The sequence below is a fragment of the Arachis hypogaea genome, chromosome 19 (assembly GCF_003086295.3).
Source record: "Arachis hypogaea cultivar Tifrunner chromosome 19, arahy.Tifrunner.gnm2.J5K5, whole genome shotgun sequence".
NCBI lineage: Eukaryota > Viridiplantae > Streptophyta > Magnoliopsida > Fabales > Fabaceae > Arachis > Arachis hypogaea.
Window position 1 is genome coordinate 78,463,709 of NC_092054.1, and position 5,247 is coordinate 78,468,955.

The 5,247-nt window shown below is 43.0% G+C and overlaps 1 non-coding gene across 1 annotated transcript; it reads left to right on the forward strand.

The window, feature by feature from the left end:
* Positions 1-4,901: 4,901 nt before the first annotated feature.
* On the forward strand, positions 4,902-5,009 carry LOC112782084 (small nucleolar RNA R71). The gene has a single exon (XR_003192824.1). It is a non-coding gene; the product is annotated as a small nucleolar RNA R71 (small nucleolar RNA).
* Positions 5,010-5,247: the final 238 nt, after the last annotated feature.

Sequence of the window (5,247 nt, forward strand, 5' to 3'; positions counted from 1 at the left end):
ATGGGCTTCTCTTCCTCGATGGGAATGTCTCCTTCTATGAAAGCTCTAGTTGAGTAACATAGATGACAAATAAGATGAGGAAAAGCTAGCCTTGCCCCAGGAGAGGGCTTTTCGGCTATTTTGTAGAATTCAAGGGAGATGACTTCATGAACTTCTACTTCCTCTCCAATCATGATGCTATGAATCATGATGGCCCGATCCACAGTAACTTCAGATCGGTACTAGTGGGGATGATGGAGCGTTGGATGAACTCCAACCATCCTCTAGCCACAGGCTTGAGGTCCAGTCTTCTTAATTGAACCGGCTTGCCTTTGGAGTCAATCTTCCATTGAGCTCCTTCCACACATATGTCCATGAGGACTTGGTCCAACCTTTGATTAAAGTTGACCCTTCTAGTGTAGGGGCGTACATCTCCTTGCATCATAGGCAAGTTAAACACCAACCTCACATTTTCTGGACTAAAATCCAAGTATTTCCCCCGAACCATTGTAATATAATTCTTTGGGTTTGGGTTCTTACTTTGATCATGATTCCTAGTGATCCATGCATTGGCATAGAACTCTTGAACCATTAGGATGCCGACTTGTTGGATGGGGTTTGTTAGAACTTCCCAACCTCTTCTTTGGATTTCATGTCGGATCTCCGGATACTCATTCTTCTTGAGCTTGAAAGGGACCTCGGGGATCACCTTCTTCTTGACCACAACATCATAGAAGTGGTCTTGATGAGCTTTGGAGATGAATCTTTCCATCTCCCATGACTCGGAGGTGGAAGCTTTTGTCTTCCCTTTCCCTTTTCTAGAGGATTCTCCGGTCTTGGGTGCCATCAATGGTAATGGAAAAACAAAAAGCTTATGTTTTTACCACACCAAACTTAGAATATTGCTCGCCCTCGAGCAAGAGAAGAAAGAATAGATGAAGAAGAAGAAGAAAATATGGAGGAGAGGGTTGTGTTGTGTGAAAATGAAGAAGAATGGAGGGCTTTATATAGGGAAGGGAGGGGGGTAAGGTTCGGCCATAAGGGTGGGTTTTGGGTGGGAAATTGATTTTGAATTTTGAAGGTAGGTGGCGTTTATGAGGTAGGTTTATGGGGAAGAGTGGATGGATGTGAGTGGTGAAGTGGTTATAGGGAAGAGAGATTAAGGTGATTGGTGAAGAGTTTTGGGGAAGAGTGTTTATGGGATTGTGTGAAAGAGGGGCGAGAAGAAGTGAGTGGAGGTAGGTGGGGATCCTGTGGGGTCCACAGATCCTGAGGTGTTCAAGGATTTATAACCTTGCACCAAATTAGACATGCAAAATGCCCTTGCACACAACTCTGGGCATTCAGCGCCAAATTGGTGCTTGTTCTGGGCGTTGAACGCCCATTTGTTGCCCATTTCTGGCGTTGAATGCCAGAACCATGCTTGTTATGGGCGTTCAGCGCCAGCTCTTCTCTAGGGTGCAATTCTGGCGTTCAAACGCCCAGATGCTGCCCATTTTGGGCGTTCAGCGCCAGAACCATGCTCTGTTCTGGCGTTGAACGCTAGCCAGATGCTTCTTACTGGCGTTTAAACGCCAGTAAGGTCTTCCTCTAGGGTGTGATTTTTCTTCTGCCGTTTTTGATTCCGTTTTCAATTTTTATATTTATTTTGTGACTCCACATGATCATGAACCTAATAAAACATGAAAGAATAAGAAAAATAAAATTAGATAAATAAAAATTGGGCTACCTCCCAACAAGTGCTTCTTTAATGTCAATAGCTTGACAGTGGGCTCTCATGGAGCCTCACAGATGTTCAGAGCATTGTTGAGACTTTCCAACACCAAACTTAGAGTTTGGATATGGGAGTTCAACACCAAACTTAGAGTTTGGTTGTGGCCTCCCAACACCAAACTTAGAGTTTGACTGTAGGGGCTCTAGTTGACTCTGTTTTGAGAGAAGCTTACTGTGCCTCTTTTCCATGTTTCCATGGTTGGCTTTATGTAAGGACATCACCGTTGTCAATGGCTACTTTTTATCCTCTCTGGAAAATGGTCCGATGCGCTGTCACTGCACGGCTAATCGTCTGGAGGCATCACCCTTATCAATGGCTGCATCCCATCCTCTTGTGAAAATGGTCCAAATGCTCTGTCACAGCACGGCTAATCATCTGAGGTTCTCGATCATACTGGAATAAGATTCACCCTCCTTTTACGTCTGTCACTACGCCCAGCACTCGCGAGTTTGAAGTTCGTCACAGTCATTCAATCCCAGAGTCCTACTCGGAATACCACAGACAAGGTTTAGACTTTCCGGACTCTCATGAATGCCGCCATCAATCTAGCTTATACCACGAAGATTCTGATTAAGAGATCCAAGAGATACTCATTCAATCTAAGGTGGAACGGAAGTGGTTGTTAGGCACGCGTTCGTGGGGGAATGATGATGATTGTCACGTTCATCACATTCAGGTTGAAGTGCGAATGAATATCTTAGAAGCGGAATAAGTTGAATTGAATAGAAAAACAGTAGTACTTTGCATTAATCTTTGAGGAACAGCAGAGCTCCACACCTTGATCTATGGAGTGTAGAAACTCTACCGTTGAAAATACATAAGTGAAAGGTCCAGGCATGGCCGAGAGGCCAGCCTTCTAAACGTGATCAATAATCTCCTAAGATGAACAATAGATTAAAACTGAGACCAAAGATGTCTGATACAATAGTAAAAAGTCCTATTTATAATAAACTAGTTACTAGGGTTTACAGAAGTAAGTAATTGATGCATAAATCCACTTCCGGTGCCCACTTGGTGTGTGCTTGGGCTGAGCTTGAATGTTACACATGTAGAGGTCAATCTTGGAGTTGAACGCCAGTTTGTAAGATATTTCTGGCGTTCAACTCTGGCTTGTGACGTGTTTCTGGCGTTTAACTGCAGACAGCAGCGTAGAACTGGCATGCAACGCCCTTTTACGTCATCTAAACTCGGCCAAAGTATGGACTATTATATATTGCTGGAAAGCCCTGGATGTCTACTTTCCAACGCAATTAAAAGCGTGCCATTTTGAGGTCTGTAGCTCCAGAAAATCCACTTTGAGTGCAGGGAGGTCAGAATCCAACAGCATCAGCAGTCCTTCTTCAACCTCTGAATCTGATTTTTGCTCAAGTCCCTCAATTTCAGCCAGAAAATACCTGAAATCACAGAAAAACACACAAACTCATAGTAAAGTCCAGAAATGTGAATTTAACATAAAAACTAATGAAAACATCCCTAAAAGTAACCAGATTCTACTAAAAACATACTAAAAACAGTGCCAAAAAGCGTATAAATTATCCGCTCATCATGGCCTCCCAACACCAAACTTAGAGTTTGACAGTCGGGGCTTTGGTTGACTCTGTAGTGAGAGAAGCTTTTCATGCTTCCTCTCCATGGTTACAGAAGGAGATCCTTGAGTTTTAAACACAAGGTTATCCTCATTTAGTTGAAGGATCAATTCTCCTCTGTCCACATCAATCACAGCTCTTGCTGTGGCTAGGAAGGGTCTTCCAAGGATGATGGATTCATCATCATCCATCCCAGTATCTAGGATTATGAAATCAGCAGGGATGTAAAGGCCTTCAACCTTTACTAACACGTCCTCTACTAGTCCATAAGCTTGTTTTCTTGAGTTGTCTGCCATCTCTAATGAGATTCTGGCAGCTTGCACCTCAAAGATTCCCAGTTTCTCCATTACAGAGAGGGGCATGAGGTTTATCCCTGACCCAAGGTCACATAGAGCCTTCTCAAAGTTCATGGTGCCTATGGTACAAGGTATTAAGAACTTTCCAGGATCCTGTTTCTTCTGAGGCAATCTCAGTTGATCCAGATCACTCAGTTCATTGGTGAGCAAGGGAGGTTCATCTTCCCAAGTCTTATTACCAAATAATTTGGCATTCAGTTTCATGATAGCACCAAGGTACTTGGCAACTTGCTCTTTAGTAATATCTTCATTCTTTTCAGAAGAAGAATACTCATCAGAGCTCATGAATGGCATAAGGAGGTTCAATAGAATCTCTATGGTCTCCAGATGAGCCTCAGATTCCTTTGGTTCCTCAGAGGGAAACTCCTTATTGATCTCTGGACGTCCCAGGAGGTCTTCCTCACTGGGATTCACGTCCTCTCCCTCCCTTGCAGGTTCGGCCATAATGATCAATTCAATGGTCTTGCACTCTCCTTTTGGGTTTTCTTCTGTATTACTTGGGAGAGTACTAGAAGGTGTTTCAATGATTCTTTTACTCAGCTGGCCCACTTGTGCTTCTAAATTTCTAATGGAGGACCTTATTTCATTCATGAAACTTAGAGTGGCCTTATATAGATCAGAGACTATGTTTGCCAAGCGAGATGGGGTCTGCTCAGAACTCTCTATCTTTTGCTGAGAGGATGATGGAAAAGGCTTGCTATTGCTAAACTTGTTTCCTCTACCATTATTAAAGCCTTGTTGAGGCTTTTGTTGATCCTTCCATGATAGATTTGGGTGATTTCTCCATGAGGGATTATAGGTGTTTCCATAGGGTTCACCAATGTAATTCACCTCTATTATTGCAGGGTTCTCAGGATCATAAGCTTCTTCCTCAGAAGATGCCTCTTGAGTACTGTTGGATGCAGCTTGCATTCCGTTCAGACTCTGAGAAATCATATTGACTTGCTGAGTCAATATTTTATTCTGAGCCAATATGACATTCAGAGTATCAATTTCAAGAACTCCCTTCTTCTGAGGCATCCTATTACTCACAGGATTCCTCTCAGAAGTGTACATGAACTGGTTGTTAGTAACCATGTCAATGAGTTCTTGAGCTTCTGCAGGCATTTTCTTTAGGTGAATGGATCCACCTGCAGAATGGTCCAGTGACATCTTTGATAACTCAGATAGACCATCATAGAATATATCCAGAATGGTCCATTCTGAAAGCATATCAGAAGGACACTTTTTGGTCAGTTGCTTGTATCTCTCCCAAGCTTCATAGAGGGATTCTCCTTCTTTCTGTCTGAAGGTTTGAACATCAACTCTAAGCTTACTAAGCTTTTGAGGAGGAAAGAACTTGGCTAAGAAAGCCGTGACCAGCTTATCCCAAGAGTTCAGGCTGTCTTTGGGTTGAGAGTCCAACCATACTCTAGCTCTGTCTCTTACAGCAAACAGGAAAAGCATAAGCCTGTTGACCTCGGGATCAACCCCATTGGTCTTAACAGTATCACAGATCTGCAAGAATTCAGTTAAGAACTGAAAAGGATCTTCAGATGGAAGTCCATGAAAC